Source organism: Porites lutea, chromosome 2 (genome assembly GCF_958299795.1).
Source record: "Porites lutea chromosome 2, jaPorLute2.1, whole genome shotgun sequence".
Taxonomy (NCBI): Eukaryota; Metazoa; Cnidaria; class Anthozoa; order Scleractinia; family Poritidae; genus Porites; species Porites lutea.
The window spans coordinates 26,633,464-26,650,963 of NC_133202.1; the positions used below are offsets into that span (position 1 = coordinate 26,633,464).

At 40.1% G+C, this 17,500-nt stretch overlaps 1 protein-coding gene, 1 long non-coding RNA gene and 1 pseudogene across 2 annotated transcripts in view; 2 read left to right on the forward strand and 1 right to left on the reverse strand.

Moving 5' to 3' along the window:
• LOC140925927 (uncharacterized) overlaps window positions 1–17,500 on the reverse strand; it is a 227,480-nt pseudogene that overhangs the window by 148,091 nt on the left and 61,889 nt on the right.
• Window positions 6,479–7,406, forward strand: LOC140926781 (uncharacterized). The gene is made up of 2 exons (XR_012164471.1): window positions 6,479–6,911; window positions 7,073–7,406. It is a non-coding gene; the product is annotated as an uncharacterized lncRNA (long non-coding RNA).
• Window positions 16,041–17,500, forward strand: part of LOC140927986 (uncharacterized) — a 5,833-nt gene continuing 4,373 nt past the window's right edge. The window contains exons 1-2 of the mRNA XM_073377698.1: window positions 16,041–16,244; window positions 16,529–17,500. The exon at window positions 16,529–17,500 is cut by the window's right edge and continues 4,373 nt beyond it. The gene's annotated coding sequence lies outside the window, so the exon portion shown is untranslated. The remainder of the gene's footprint in view (window positions 16,245–16,528) is intronic.

The window sequence follows — 17,500 nt, forward strand, 5'->3', positions numbered from 1 at the left end:
AAGTTAAATAAATATCTACTCACCAAACGTTGATTAGACGGAAAACTCTAAGGTTTCCTCGGAGTTTCTTAAGCCAAAATGTGACACATCAAATTCGAGTAGTCAAGAAATACCAGGATTTTTATCATTGTGGTAGATGGTTGCATCGTCACAATTCACGAGATTTTCACGTGCCATTCTACTAAGTGAAACAGTCTTAAACTTTAAAGTCTTGATTTCTTCATGTTTTAGAAGCTATTGCTTTTAAAAGACAAGAGCTTTTTTAAGGCATTGGTTACAAAACGAAACAGGTCTTCATAATTCAAGCGAGTGACTATCATAATTGTGAAAAGCCAATCTGCATGAGATGTACAGTCACACAACTGGCATGTGAAAGTGTTGGACTTTGCCCCCCTTCGTGGTTCGTACTTGAGGGAATTCGAGTTATCACACAGTAATCTAGTAAACAGAATTATAAAAATAACTCATGCACACAATTTGCACGTGAAGATGTTGATCTTCGGCCCTTTTACAATTCGTACGTAAAAAAACGCAAATTGTTCACTACAAAAATTTCTCAAAAGATTTTAAGAAATCACCTAGGCTTCATTACAACATCTGCAATTAAATTATGTTTCATGCAACGTCAAGGTAGCCTAACATTTGATTAACTTCCAAGAAAATTATCAAACTGCCGAAATATATTTCTGCTCATATCATGTTACTTCACTCAGGAAAACTGTATCTAATTATTGCGTCAACTAGCTTCTTCCAATTTTATTCCCGAACGCTACTGTTTCCACTTAAGTTACGCATCTTTACTAAATAAAATACGTTTCAATAACTATAATGCTTAGTATACAGGAAGGATGTATCATGTTGTTCACTTATTATTCTTTTTTTTTGTTGTTTTGCCGGAACAACAAAGGTCTGTTAAACTTTGTAAGCGAGAGAATAATATTTCTAAAGCTTGTTTACAGGATTAACAATACTCGGTACAGCTTTCAAAAATATAAGCTGCCTTTCAAACTTGTAAAACCACATTTTATAGGCCGCATACTTTCGAATAAAAGTCCATATCTAAATATCAATTATTGCTTCACTGGAAGAGCTTTGAAAATATACGATCTTTTCTGATACTCTACCTTGAGGCAGGTGAAACACAACTCATAAATACGTGCGTCAGTACCGTTAGCGATAGCCGAATTCGGTCAGAAATATCTTGAAGTAGCATCCACACTAAAATGTGAACCCTTAAACAGCTGCATCACTGTACACAGCATTTGAATCATGAAGATATTTAATATAATGTTTCCAAACACCTGTAACCGTAATAAAAGACGAAAAAATTGTGAAGAATTAAGATGGCGGTCTCAAAGTGCTCTTGTTCGACCTTTAACAATGCATGTTTAAGTAGATGCCAAGATCTCATTGGTTCCTAGGCATCAACTCATAGTACCTTCAACCTTATTGGCTCTTGCAACAAACATCCGAACATACAAAGGTACAAAGATACAAAGTTACACAGATACAAAGCCACAAAGGTACATACGCTCACACCACTGACATATGAGCTATTTTTTCAAAATAGCTAAAAAAAAAACATAATTTGAAACATGCCTAGGGTAATGACATCATTACTAATGTCATCTCCGCCAATCGACCGCACTCCACATCGACTTTCTCAACATTCAAATTCCAGAGACGTAATAGCAGGTTCTCTTTCCTTTTCCCGCCCTGTTGCCAGGGCGCCGCGGAGAGCTTGCTCGCAGGCAACATTTTGAACAGGATGTCTTTCTGGCAATGATGCCTTAAACATTGAGGGGGTAAGCATTGGCAATGTCTGTTTTTCTGTATGCAAAATGACATGAATAGGGGGTCACGAAAAATGGTCTAATCTTGAACAAGGTAGCTAAATGATTAGCCACCCCTGCAGGGGGGCCACAAATGACCTTGAACTTGTGAGAATCACGCTACCCATGCAGCCGATGTTAAAGGATCTTTCCTCCCTACCCACAAATGCCTGCTTAGCCGAGAACATCTATGTTCATCTCTGATGCTTGGCCAATCATGATTGTATTTACCAATTCTTGGAAGATTGACCTTGGCAGCAGAAGGAAACAATATATGGCAGTACAAACCGCCCACCAACGCCCTCCCGCCCCTCTTAACCCCTCTCAACTGGTTGTTGTGCTACACAATGTACTTGTAATGTAGAGGGTCCGATCCCAAGTAGAGGTCAGGATTCGGGATTGGGATTGAAATTATGCATGGGATACGAGACGCCGGAAAAAAAACCAAGGGAATACGGGACGGCGCCAAAATTTGGGTCGGGATGGCGGGATTGAAGAACCCTAAAACTTAAAATGGTGAGTGAATGATTCGCAGTTCTCTTAAATGTAAACTTTGAGAATTTGTACGGAATCTTAAAATTGCTGGTCTAACAAGCGCCAGTTAAAAAACATGGGCACGTTAAACGTGCATGAGCTATTTTAAATGCTTCAGTGTAACTTTAATGCTTCAGTGTAACCTTACCAAGAGTGATGAATCTACCTTTTTGGTCCTAAACGTAGACTGGGTTTTTGTGCGAAATTGGGAATTGCCGTACATAAATGAAAACGCGAAACGCTCAGCTGCGTCGATCCTCATGCTATATATTCACTTTCCTCTGTCTTTCCCTGTTACATTGGGTGCAAGTTAAACAAATTTTTTTAAAGTAAAATAAATATCTACTCAGCAAACGTTGATTATAAGGAAAACTCTGAGGTTTCCTCGGAGTTTCTTAAGCCAAAATGTGACTCATCGAATTCGAGTAGTTAAGAAATACCAGGATTTTTATCATCGTGGTAGATAGTTGCATCATCACAATTCACGTGGTTTTCACGTGCCATTCTACTCAGTGAAACAGTCTTTAACTCCGACAACTTATTTCTTCATGTTTTAAAAGCTATTGCTTCTTAAGAGACAAGAGCCTTTTTTAAGGCATTGGTTACAAAACGAAACAGGTCTTCTTACGTTCAAGTTACTATTATTATTGTGAAAAGTCAATCTGCATGAAATGTACAGTCACACAACTGGCACGTGAAAGTGTTGGACTTTGCCCCCTTTCGTTGTTCGTACGTGAGGGAATTCGAGTTATCACACAGTAATCTAGTAAACAGAATTATAAAAATAACTCATGCACACAATTTGCACGTGAAGATGTTGGTCTTTGGCCCTTTTACAATTCGTACGTAAAAAAAACGCAAATTGTTTACTACAAAATTTTCTCAAACGATTTTAAGAAATCATCTCGGCTTCATTACAACATCTGCAATTAAATTATGTTTTACGCAACGTCAAGGTTGATAGCCTAACATTTATTAACTTCCAAGAAAATTATCAGACTGCCGAAATATATTTCTGCTCATATCATGTTACTCCACTCAGTAAAACAGTATCTAATTATTGTGTCAACTAGCTTCTGCCAATTTTATTCCCTAACGCTACTGTTTCTACTTAAGTTACGCATCTTTACTAAATAAAATACGTTTCAATAACTATAATGCATAGTATGCAGGAAGGATGTATCATGTTGTTCACTTATTATTCTTTTTTGTTGTTGTTTTGCCGGAACGAAAAAGGTCTGTTGAACTTTGTAAGCGAGAGAATAATATTTTTAAAGCTTGTTTACAGGATTAACAATACTCGGTACAGCTTTCAAAAATATAAGCTGCCTTTCAAACTTGCAAAACCACATTTTATAGGCCGCATACTTTCGAATTAAAGTCCATATCTAAATATCAATTATTGTTTCACTGGAAGAGCTTTGAAAATATACGATCTTTTATACTCTACCTTGAAGCGGGTGAAAAACAACTCATAAATACGTGCGTCAGTACCGTTAGCGATAGCCGAATTCGGTTAGAAATGTCTTGAAGTAGCATCCACACTAAAATATGAACCCTTAAACAGCTGCATCACTGTACACGGTGTTTGAATCATGAAGATATTTAATATGTTTTCAAACATCTGTAGCCGTAATAAAAGACGAGAAAATTGTAAAGAATTAAGATGGCGGCCTCAAAGTGCCCTTGTTCGACCTTTAGAAATGTCATGTTTAAGTAGATGCCAAGATCTCATTGGTTCCTAAGCATCAACTCATTGTACCTTCAACCTTATTGGCTCTTGCAACAAACATCCGAACATACAAAGATACAAAGATACATACGCTCACACAAGAGACTATAAAGGGGACAGAGAGGGCATCCCCCATATACACCCTATTCCATAGGTAATTCGTCTCGAGTTATTTTTAGAATCGGGATAAAGTTACGTCGCGCGAGGCGTGGATGTTTCTTGGAGGTTTCGCATGACCAAACGCAGTGCAAAGCATGAGAGGCAAGAGGCAATGAAAGCGTAAAAAGATCGAGAGCATTCCTGAATATCGAAGCGAAATGAGTCGGCGCTCACCTGGGAAAAAGGAATCGCTGGACTCTTTGACAACCCATGAAATCAGTTTAACTCGAACTCGTCATAACCTCAGTGCTTTAATAAAATGAGAAATTTCGCCGGTCTATTGAAACCGGTCGTTTGTACAATTTAGGGAGTTTAAGATCCAACGACGCGGACGACAACTAGAACGTCAAAAAAACAATAGGTTTAATTAGCAAAACAACAACTTCGCACGTGCAACACTTTTTTGTTCATTTCTTTTCCGTTTTTGCACGACTACGACGTGAAAATGCCTAATTTCGCGTTTTATGGAGGCTGTAAATAAGCAACGACGAAATGTTATTTCTCTTTCTCAGCTTGAATATGGTCCCTTGAAATTCAGCTTTAGGAGGGTTCGCCTACAATTGACAAAGTAAGTGGGTAGGAATAATCGCTATAAAGACTGAAAAAAATAAACATCAAACCAGAAATTGCTCTCTTCAAACTGTAAATTGTAAATGATCCTGAGAGAACATTCAGTGTGTTAAGGATTTCCCTGCTCTACTGTTAGCTCTATACAAGAGAGGAAGGGCGATTCTTTTTTAATTTCGGTTTCGCTGACACAGCTTTCGCAGAAATCTCGCTGTAGTCGTTTTCGTCGACAAAAGGAATAGCAAAATCGCTCTCCGCGTCTTCCCCATTTTGTTCTGCGTCATTTCGTGAAGGACGCGTGGCTCTCAGCGTGGGTCATCCACGCGGAACACATTCGCGCGATGTGATTGGCTGTTGTCTAATCCCCCTTGAGATCTGGGGTGTTAAAGAAAACTCGAGACGAATTACCTATGGAATAGGGTGTATATGGGGGATGCCCTCTCTGTCCCCTTTATAGTCTCTTGGCTCACACCACTGACATATGAGCTATTTTTTCAAAATAGCCCAATAAAAACAACGCCGTGGCTATATGGCCGGCAACCGGTCAAGGTTTTTAAAACACTAAATGGTCGGCAGTCCCATATTCTCAGTAAATTTCGCAGTCCACTCAATGGCACAGAACGAATACTGAAAACTCTCTATATATTATTTCTATACATCAACGCAAAGTTAGGATTACCTTGTACAAAAAAGTTTCTTTGTTTCATCATAACGTCGACAAGATAATGTTGAAGTGTATTTCAGCTCCACAAGGTCAAGATGTTATGACGTCAAACGTCGCCTGTCACGCCATGCTTTGGACAGAAAATAGTAACGAACATCCAAAGACTCGAGACCAACAAAAACATGATATAGAAATCCCACAAAACCGGCTGGTTTGATCAGGATCACGACTTATGATAGTTCAGAACGGCTGAATTTGTTCGATTTGTGAAATTTACAGAGAATATGGGGCTGCCGGCTATTTAGTGTTTTGAAAACCTTGACAGGCTGTCGAGCTGAAAAAAGTTGTGTCACAAAACAAGGTTTCGTCTTCTGAGCCCAGCGTAAACCAAACACTAGACTTGAGATCTATAAAGCATTTCAGGATCGCTTGACCTGTCTTAATCGACATATGATAGTTTAGATTAGCTAGAATCTTTCGATTTTGTGAAGTATACTGATAATATAGGACTGCCGGCCATTTAGTGTTTTGAAAACCTTGACCGGCAGTCTAACCGAAAAAAGTTTCAAGTGTCACAAAACACGGTTTCGTCTTCTGAGCCCAGCGTAAACTAAACACTAGACTTGAGATCTATAAAGCATTTCAGGATCGCTTGACTTGTCTTAATCGATATATGATAGTTTAGATTAGCTAGAGTCTTTCGATTTTGTGAAATTTACGGAATATGGGACTGCCGGTCATTTAGTGTTTTTAACACCTTGACCGGTTACCGGCGATATAGCCACAAAAACAATGAAACGTTCATTAAAGGTCATTTTTTTACCTTATGAAATGATGTTCCTGCGTCGTTCCTTGACATCCTTACAGCGTTGGAGCGTCATTTCAGTCACGTTTTTTATTCTTCACGTCTTTACGGAGAGACGCTCCGTTCCCCTATATCACAGGTAGCCCAAGCTCGAAATATGAACATTGGCGAGCATCGGCATTGGCTGTGGTCACACTTGGGCTTTTTTTACTATAGTAAAGTCGAGTTTACTACTGTAAACACGTTTTCTAATGTGACCAGCTTTTCTCATTTTACTATGGTAAACACAGATCTAGTCTGTTGCGGTGGCAACGGCGGTAGAATGAAAGCAAAGTTTACTATAGTAAACTTTCCTAAAACGATATGGTTTATCGCTGGTATATCTAAACTTTGTTTATTCAGTTGACATCTAGTCGCATTATTTGAGATGCGTTCCCTGAGTGTCACGTTGCTGAATACTTATACATGTATTTTCAGCGCCGCCAGCCTATTCTTTTCCTTTTTTCGTGCCAAACAGTACAGTAGAGATGTCACAGTGACTCAGACAATTTTCGCTTTCATTCGAGGCAAGTCCACAGTAAATTCTGGATTTCAAGGAATCATACGCCTACATCTAATGTTCGTGTTTCATTTCTGAGTCGAGCATAAATTTAGAAGTAAATCATTCAATTCAAGTGTTTTATTATTCCGTGTAGCCACATTTTTTCTATCTATTGTCTGAATATGGATTTTGGTTGGCACGCTTTTTTTAAGAAACCTTCATGTTCTTTTCACTTTAGAGTTCCACCGTTCCTCAATAGTTTCGTAATCCCACCAGGCGGTTTTTCAGACGATCACGGCCGCGAAGTAATTCAGCATGGACCGCTTATATTTGGCCGAGAAAATAATGGGATAGAAACAGTATAAGCAGCGGCACAATTTTCAGTGAATGTATGATGTAGAGACAGTCACGTAACTGGATAAAAAAATAAAACATTTATGGAATGTCGTAAGAATAATCACCTGTCCTCAGGCTCATCATTTGAGTGACACATTTCTGTTGTGAAATCATCTGGAACGTGTTAGGTCAACTAATGAGTTTTACTATAGTAAAGTTTTTTTACATCCTTTTTACCACGGTTAAAGCCTTTTACCAACGTCAAATCCCAAGTGTGACCACAGCCATTGTTGCGTAACATTCTGAAATATAAGGATTTGTATGGGAAAAAACCTATCGTTTCTCTAACCTACGAAAATGAAAGGATTTCAATAAAAACAGCTTACCTTACTTAAAATGTATGTTACGTCTCTCCTGTGTGGTCCACGGGCCGATTTATGGCCATTTATAGGTTTTTATGTGAACGGTAAACTCGAATATAAACCTTTATATAGAGAGTAGCCTGCGTAGCTGGCGGTATTGTGTGGGTACGAGAAAGTTTTGGCGGCGGAGCCGTGTTCCAAAAAAAAGGAGTAGGGACGAGGCGGTTGAATATTTCTCGCGGCTTCGCCGCTCGTGACGGCACAGGGCGCCCACACAATCTGTTTGTGTAGCCGATTGTTATTTTATAGTAAATGTACTGGATTTACCGTTTGCTTCACCTATAGCGATATATCGCTAACTATGTATATAAATCAATGATAAATAAACGTTGAATTACCTTGCCTGTGGTGTATAGTCGTCCTTTTGCCTCAAAAGCGGTTTTTTGGGCGATTTTGAATGAATTTGAGTTCGCCGTTGACTGTTCTTATATATGGAACAGTCAACGGCGAACTCAAATTCATTCAAAATCGCCCAAAAAACCGCTTTTGAGGCAAAAGGACGACTATACACCACAGGCAAGGTAATTCAACGTTTATTTATCATTGATTTATATACATAGTTAGCGATATATCGCTATAGGTGAAGCAAACGGTAAATCCAGTACATTTACTATAAAATAACAATCGGCTACACAAACAGATTGTGTGGGCCCCCTGTGGTGACGGCTCCGCCGTCAAATCTCACTCGACTATATTACAACGGCTCCGCCGCCAAATCTCGCTCGACTACTGCACAATACCGCCAGCTACGCAGGCTATATAGAGAGAAAAACCGTTCACATAAAAACCCCTAAAACGGCCATAAATCGGCCCGTGGACCACACAGGAGAGACGTAACACACATTTTAAGTAAGGTAAGCTGTTTTTTATTGAAATCCTTTCATTTTCGTAGGTTAGAGAAACGATAGGTTTTTTCCCGTACAAATCCTTATATTTTGAATGTTACGCAACAATCCCGATGCTCGCCGATGCTCATATTTCGAGCTTGGGCTACCTGTGACTATGTTTGCTGTTTTAGCCGAGTATGAAAGGGTACAAAACCTCGTGCGTGTCATGAGTCGCGCCGAGCGAGGCCCTGGGTTCTCTCCACAGTCCCGTTGCTCGATTAGCTCAAGATAATGAGTGCCATCTCTGAACGCTTAGAGCAACTTTCTCCACAGCACCAGTCATCGCGCTATGTCAGACAAAAAAGCGCTCTCGAGCAAGAGCTGTCCAATTTCTTGTTCAGTCTGTCCCCACCAAAATCTATCACCACAGCTTTGCCGACAGAAGTGGTTGCATTCCTTGTATGGAAACATCGTGGGGGACGAACACGCGTCCATCAACCGGACTGCCAGAGGCAGGCGCCCAGTGCCTTTTACGTCTTGCTCATGGAGCAGTAGACTCTCTATTTTATTATAGGCAAATTGAGATCAATTTTTGCAGGAAATGGGAGAGGTACTGAATGGGAGCCTCTCATGGGGATTGGTAACCCGGCTGAGGATCGCTCAGTAAAACAGCATCTGGCAAATGTTACAGAGGAACAGTTGAACGCAAGGGTGGTTCCGCGCTAGGCAGAGCCTTTTCTTGTTGGCGACTTAGTTACGATATCAGAATTCATTCATTCGCGGATTCAAGGGTGTCCAAATAGCCACAGGCAGCCCAAACTCTGTGGGAGTTCGTTGGACTTTGAATTTATAAGAGAATGTATGAAAATAGACAAAATACGTCCTAAATTCCGATTTTGGACAAAAACAGAAATAAAAATCACTTACTTTGTGTTTGTGTTTTGTTATTTACTGTCTCCTCGCCTCTAGAGCCATTTGGAAGCCGTTTTATCGACGTTTAAGATTTTGAGTTGTACTAACAGGTTTTTTCTTACTGATAGTACAACTCAAAATCTTAAACGTTGATAAAACGGCTTTCAAATGGCTCTAGAGGCGAGGAGACGGTAAATAACAAAACACAAACACAAGGTAAGTGATTTTTATTTCTATTTTTGTCCAAAACTGAAATTTAAGACGTATTTTGTTTATTTTCATACATTCTCTTATAATTCAAAGTCCAACGAACTCCCACAGAGTTCGGGCTGCCTGTGAAATAGCGAGCCATCTAAGATTTATATCCTCGCGAGGGATCAAGCTGTCTTGAAGTCCCTGTTTTTCGCAGCAGATCGGGCTGTTGATTTGTTAGGCTTGAAAGCGGTTGATATCCTGCTCTTTCCAGACAAATCAGGATTTTTGATCAACCATATTTGGACTAAATCCTTATGATCGTGCGATGCTAATGTTTTTGCTTTTAGGCCATCCTCTTTCTTTTCTCCGTTTAGCGTCGTCCGATCGACCCAAATTTTTGGCATTTTCAAAAAAAAAAAGTAACGACGTAGCTAAACAATTTTTCACTTGAAACTGAACTCTTTTAATCTGAAAAATGAGCATAGTCAAGAGAAAAACAGGAACTAAAACAGGAACATTTTTTGCAGTATTTTGGGTTACCAGGGCCTCCTATTCCGAGATTTACTGTGATTTTTTTTTTAATTCGACCGACCGATCCAACATCAGGAAACGCATTCGACGCTAAACGAGAAAAAGGGAGGGATCGCCTTAGAAGAGGTAAAAACGCAGTTATATGCCCCGTTGAAGGCTAGGTCTGGAATTGTATTTCAATATTTGTAGGCTCCTCAGAATAGAATTACAGCCAGGGTATCTCTTTCGTTCTGTAACAAAAGAGGGGAAAATTTATTTTAAGGCTCTAGAGCCACAGGCAGCCTAGGCTAGATTAAATGAGTATGCAAATGCAGAATTTGTACGAGATGAATTAACCAGTGATCGTTATACCCTTCATGGTTTTCGGAGCGGTGCGGCGATTTCGTTAGCTCTTGCTGGGGTATCCTTGCATGAGATTATGGATCATGTTGGCCGGAAAAACAGCAGGACAGCCCTACATTATATTAAGCTAAAACACGTGGTAAATCCAGCAAGAGCTGCAGCGCAGCCAGATTTAGATTGTGGCATCGGCACAACCTACATTAGCCTTAATAATCTGGAGGGGCTCTCTCCAGTATTCTAGTAACACAACCTGGTTATCTCTGTCTTTAGTATCTAAATTATTTAGTTTATTTAATGGATTGGGCCGGAAGTAAGCTCCCTGAGTCAGTATAATTTGTTTATCATGCTTCCGATAAGGATGGGAAAGAGGCCAACAGATGGAGTTAGATCTTAATAACTTTTCCTGACAAAGACTGAATGTGGCATGCATAATAGTTAAGTTTTTGTCTACTTGATGTAATCTAACCTCTCTATCGGAGGCAACAGCAGCGTTTTAGCACTGGGTGCGTGCTTGGTCTGACTGTCGTAAAAGTCAGCGCGGGGCTTAAGGAAAGCCAGAGCAATTCCCCATTCCTTATTTACATTTCATGAATAACAACACCCAGGGTAGAATATTACACTTTGCAAAGTCATTTGCATATATTAATAATATGCCCTGGGGACATGTAAAATATGAATATAAAGGATCACGTTGGGCCCATCCCTTGCACTCTACGCTCCTGATCTAGCTACCCGCCCTCCCATCCCGCGAGGAATCCGGTTTTTGGAGTGCATCCTTCAGACTCTTCGTCTGGTTTGGGCTTGTCCCAAGCCAGAGCGATTCCCCATTCCTTATTTACATGTCATGAATAACAATACCCAGAGCAGAATATTATGCTATAAAAGATAAAGATTGAGGGCAGCAATTTAGCTGGATGGAATTTTCTCAAAGAGCTGTCAGCTATATGTCAAAGTCAAAAAAGTCGAGCAAATATTCGAAATTCAAAGACGTATTTATTGCACTAGATATTGTGAGTAATATGTGTTACACCGCGACTGACATCCAAAATTGTAAGTATCGAATTTCTGTTTGATGAAACAGCTGCAGTGACCGAAAGAATGCCAGAGAAAATAAGTATTTGGAAAAACCTTCAATGTACTACGGGTAGCAGCAAAAAAGAGTAGGTATGCACATATATACGATATTTTACTGGAAAAAAAATACTAAAACGGAATTTCTCCGCAGGACCGGTCATTATTTATCGCCTGGGGGGGATCACTTGATTTTTGGGAGAAAAAAGGGGGGATCAGTCGTAACTGAGAACTCAAAAGCTGGGGGATCGCGAAAAACTTTGGAAGGATTCAGTGGGGAGACCACTCAATTTTGCTTGGAAAATGAAGAGATGGTAGGGGGGATCGTAAAAATCATCAAAACTTATTAGGGGGGAATCATTCAGTGAAGTAACATTCACAGGGGGGATCGGCTAAATTTCACCTTGTTTGGCCCAAAATCCTCCCCCCCCGGCGTAAATAATGACCGGTCCCTTACTTCGATGTAAAAACAAATTGCATAAACTGAGTGGTTTACAAAAAAAGTAAAAATTTTGGACTTCTTTGAACTGGCACAGCTAGTGGACGGCAAGTAGCAACGGAGAAAACCCTTAGCTATATTATTATACACGGAGTAATTACATTTTGCATATGAAAAATAAACACACTAAAATACCTTCCTTTATCATTCCTTATGTCACCCGAAAAACAAGGCTCGATTACCAGCTACTGTTCAGGGAAATGAGCCCGCACTCATCCCCCCGAAGAAGCGGCTGGACGCGTGTGATTTCCTTTGTTGGTTTCAGCCAATCATGTTACAGCCTGCAAATTTTCGTCTGGCAAGGATTGTCGCATAAATTATCACAACAAAACAGAGTTGTCAAAATGGCGGACGATGTCGATTAGATGAATTTGGCTTTCGAGCGAGTTTTGGAGTCCTTTAAACTTCAAAATTTAAAAGATTCTCAGCGAGAGGCACTGCAATACCAAGTTAAAGGTTAATATGTGTTCGTTATTCAACCAACGGGGTCTCTCTTCGGGGAGCATCAAAGACCGGACCCGAGAGACGGCGGAAATCGAGCCTACCGAAAAACCAAACAGGAAAAACTCTGGCTGATGAAAAATCACACGAATGCAGCCAGTAATGTTCCAAAAGTTAACATGAAATTCTAATGTTTAACTTTGTAAATTGTTTATAATGTGTATTTTAATGTCGATACACTGTTTCAGATATGTATACTTGCAAGTCTTGATAGCTCTCATCCATTTGAGGCTGAAATTTAAGCTGCATCCCAGACTGAGCATCATGAAATTGTGTTAACGTAAATTGTAAGTGCACTTCTTGAGCTTTGATGATGTTTAGTTGTAGCGTACTTTTAGGTGACTTGCATCACTGAAAGGGGGTGAACACAGCACCTTCTGTGATGTGCTTGAGCATGCAAGGCTCACAATAACACACACCACATAGGCTGCAGTACAAACGTACTGTCTTGAACTGCCATCGCCGATCCCTACTGGTGCAGTGCAGGCTAGTGTATGCACTGCATCCACTGCGGAAAACCGGACCTCCATCTTCGCTAAGATATGCAAGGGTTGGCGGGCCGTCATCAACTAGATAGTGGCCATTGGGACGCTTCACCTTGTCACCCTCAGCCAATGCGGAACTTAACGGTTCTGAATATGTTTGATACATCTTGTACATATCCTGGCGATACTTTGCTCTAATTTCTTCTGGCTTGGGAACAATGTCGAAGATTTTCTTGATGACGAAGGGCGCCAATAGACCAACAGCAATGGCAGCACCTCCTGGCACGGCAATAGCAGCACCCAGACCTATCATGGCTCCTCCAGCAAGACTGGTAGCTTCTTCGCTCTTTCCTTGGGCTGCGCGTCCATAGATCGGTGCTACTATGTGAGCTAATAGCACCCCTGCAATGCTACCAAACACTTGAAAATTCTGCTGCAAACTTTCAACAGCAAAACCTTTTAGTCCGCCACAAAACCCATTGGTCTTCAGTTGCTTGATCAAACCGAGTGGCAAAACTTCACCTGTGAACCCAGCATCTAGAGCCCCACTCACTAGCTATTTGACCAATGGCTATTTTTCCTACATACTGGGCACCAGGAAAATCAAGCACCTTTAAAATTGCAGCTTTCACTTTTGGATCCAAGTCGGGATTTTTTAAGGCCTTTTCCAGATCTCGCCGGTACAAGACCACCTTCATCTCCACTTGTTTGTATACACCACACGTGTAGCCATTGTGTGGAGAGGATCCACAGTCCAGCTGGTATAAATTGCCTGCGCACAAATACATTGGTGGGATAGTACCGCCAACAATACGGGAAAATAAAACATACAGAGGATCTGCATGCCCAGTTCTGCAGGGAAGAACTCCAAGTACTTCGCAATTGCTTTCTGCACGAAGTTCCTTGTAGTTTCCACCTCGTCCTCCATAGAATGGTGAAACATTGCCTTTGGCTGTCACAAACTGGATAGCATCCACGTATGCCCCTTGACGCACTTTGACTTGGACAATATAATCATCTTCGGCAAGAGCCCAATAACTTAGACTCCCTTGGGTGTTACCGAACACTGTTGTAGAACCAGTGTGACCCCAAAATATTTGGCTGTTATCATCGAATTTGAAGATTATCTGATCCACAAATCTACCACTTCGAACAGCAACGCCTTTAACTTTGGGGGACAAAACACTCATATTTTGTTCTGAAAGGAACAATACATAAGAGAAATATTATTTTTGAGTACGCAAGGGATTTTAATATAAATCGAGTTTTGGCAGATTCATTCTGTTTCAAAGACCATGCTCACCGTCTAATAAAAAAGCTAGCCAAAATCGTAAATACCGTAGGCTTAGGGGACTAACCGACTAAACCATCTTGTGAGAAAACTGACACAATTACCTGAATACCTGAATGAATTGCCTGATGGGGTGGCTGCATGTTTCAATTCATACAGACATGATTTCAAGTGTTTGTACGCTGCATGTCTCACATGCATTTAATCTTAGCCATGCCCATCCATCCTAGACACGATTTGAAATAGCATAGTGCATGTATTGTTGGAAAGTTAGTAACAAAGCGTTTGTTACTTACAAGGCGCGGTCGCAAGGTGAAGGCAATCTAATTTTGGGATCCACCGAGTTGTAACCTTCAGAATCAATGAATCAATGTCAATGAACCTGCTTAAGTTCTAGTTCTGTTACCTGAAATGTATCTCTCACGTATACATATACCTCAGAATAACTATAACTAAGTATTTGCAACAACAGTCAGGGGTCTGGAGCGAGCCACCTTCTAGCCGGTCAATCTGATAACGCACAGAGTAATGCCGGGAGATCTGGGAAATCATTTCGTCGGCAGCGAGATTTTAGCCGGAAAGAAATGGGACTCTGAAATATTATTCCAGAACTTTACTGATATACATTTATGAGATCAACTATCTTATTCATTAACTAGTAATAATTGACACTACAGCTACCCCCGCTCTGTATATAGTATTCTTGCTCCTTGTGTAGCTCTTTAAAATATACCGATTCATAATGAAGATCTTCACACATATTCCATACAATAGGTGAGATAAATACAGGAGATAAACGAAAGGTTCCGTGCACAGTTTCGGTTCGATTTACACAGCTTTGATCAAAATATTCTCAGTTTCGAGAAAAGAAGAAAAGATTTAATTAGAAGTTTAATTTTTCGCTATTTCTATTTCACTTTTTACATTTAGTTCAATTTATTTGCCGGAAAGGAAAGCCTTAGAAATTAAAATGACGTTTGATCAATTCACACTCGCGCATTCTAGTCTTATTTTAAACTTCATAGCGGAAGGACATCTGTGAGCAGGTAATAAGTCAGCACAGAATTTGATTGTCGGCGAATTTCTGTAATCGTCCATCGTTCTGCTAGTGAGAAGTTAGCCGTTGTTCACTCGTCTTGCTTGTTTGGGCCTGAGTCTTATTCCGGTCAAAGAGAGAGAAAGAGTGTCTGGCAAGGTTTCCAGTGAAAGATTTATGAACTCGTGTCTGGCAAACTCTCCAAGTGTTTATATATACAAAGTTATACGCACCTTATAACTTCTTCTGCGCTTAACGAGTGTCGTTAAAATTTTGGTCCATAAGGCGTAACTTTCACTGAAACAACTGCTCCACAGAATGTCACTGATAACACATAACGCAAAAGAGTGTTGAAGTATGACTGCACAATAAATGTCACAAAATCAACCTTAGCGGTCCCTTGGGGATGTTCTATCTTTACGTCACCCTAACCATTTCTTACTTGCGGGCGCGAACAATAGAAACGTCATCATTACCTACCGATTCCTCGAGGCCCCTGTTCAAGAACAGCAAGTGGTAACGTTTGCGCATGCGTCAAACTTACTGGAAAGCACTTGTTGACAACAGAGGGGCATTCTGTCTGCGCATGTGCAGTACAAAGAGGCTTTTATAAGTAGCCGCTGAAACGCGCCCGCACGTGGCACGCGCGCGTCCGCTTCCCGCTCTTTTTGAGCAAAACCAAAACAAAAAATATTAAATGCAAAATGGCCGTGTACGCAGGTCGGTTTGTTGTCTTTTTAGCGTGTGTCTTGCTCTGTATTTTAAACGAAAGTGAAAGCAAAGAAAGGTCGAAGAATGGTTGTGTTGTGTGTGGCAAGAAGTCACAAGGAAGCCCTTTCAGACACGTTGAGAAAAACGAGGAGTTGGAAGTTTGTTTTGGAGTGAGAGCGTCGGGCGATATCTGTGAAGCCTGCAGAAGAGCCCTTCAAGACCACAGAAACACGGGAAAGACGTATCATCACGTTAGTGTTTTTCTCATGTAACTTTTACGCTTATTTATTTTCAAATTTTCTCGGAGATATGAACTTCTATTCTGAACATGTTTTGAAATATATTACTAGGAAACAGTTTGTAAACCAGCGCTAAGCAGTAATAATTGCAACAGTTTTGTAGCTGATTGTAAGCTTAATTAAAAACCGCTTTATCCACAAATGTTGCATTTGTCTCTTTAAAAAATCGCCAAAACCTCCATGAGCTGATTTACTGCATCCTTCTAAAATTTACTGTTTTTTGTTTGTTTAAAAAGTATGTTCACATGAATCTCAACAACCCGGGACGTGTTCCGAAAAGGAAAGAGTCAGTGAAAAAAGTGTCAGAGGAGTCAGTTGTTAGTGCGAGTAGTGGTACATGTAGGGAGATGATAGTGTTGCCAAGACAGTGTTATTTAGAAATGGAGCAAAAATTGAAGATTTTATCAGAAAGTAAGTGAATTTGTTTGCGTGAATTACCTATGAACTCTTCAAGCTGTAAAAAGCATGGTCTTGAGTGGACTCAACATCATAAAAACAGACCCTGGCCAAAAGCAGAGACAACAGCTTATGTTTCCAAAAAACATACTTAGATATCCACCCAGAGAACATGCCGGTAAATTCAGTAGGGAGGGTCCTCAACAACCAGTTTTAAAACAAAACTGTCTCTAAATAGGATAAATAATGTTATGCATAGGGGTGAAGAAGAACGAAACAAGGAACTTTCAATGGGAGGTGTATGTATGCTTACTGGAATATTAAGCTCAATAAACTCAGTCAAGAGCAGGAGAGAATGACCATATTTTCTTTACTCCATAAAAGTAGAAAGGAACCATAAATAGACAAATTTTATTATGAATAATAACACTGTCCCTACTCATTCAGTTGTGGACCCAAGGGGAGGGTCCCAAACACCCCCTTGCTGATTTCAGTGGAAAACCAACCACTGTTTGTATAAAATTATATATAATTATATAGTCAAGTGGCGAAACTGTATGGGCATTTACAGTAGTGGCTCTTGTCCAGCCACCCCTACCCTCAGACAAAAATTGAGTAAGAATTTTCTTCCAGAGGGAAGAGGGCAGCTGTACAGAAAGGTTCACAATTAAATTCAACTTCCAATACAGATTGGTCAAGAATATTATTAGCTTTTGAAGTAAAAAAATGACATCGTTTTTTCTTTTTATGAAAATAATAATTATGGTTAACAAAAAAATAATATGAGCATAATTAAGATGATAAAGAAAATA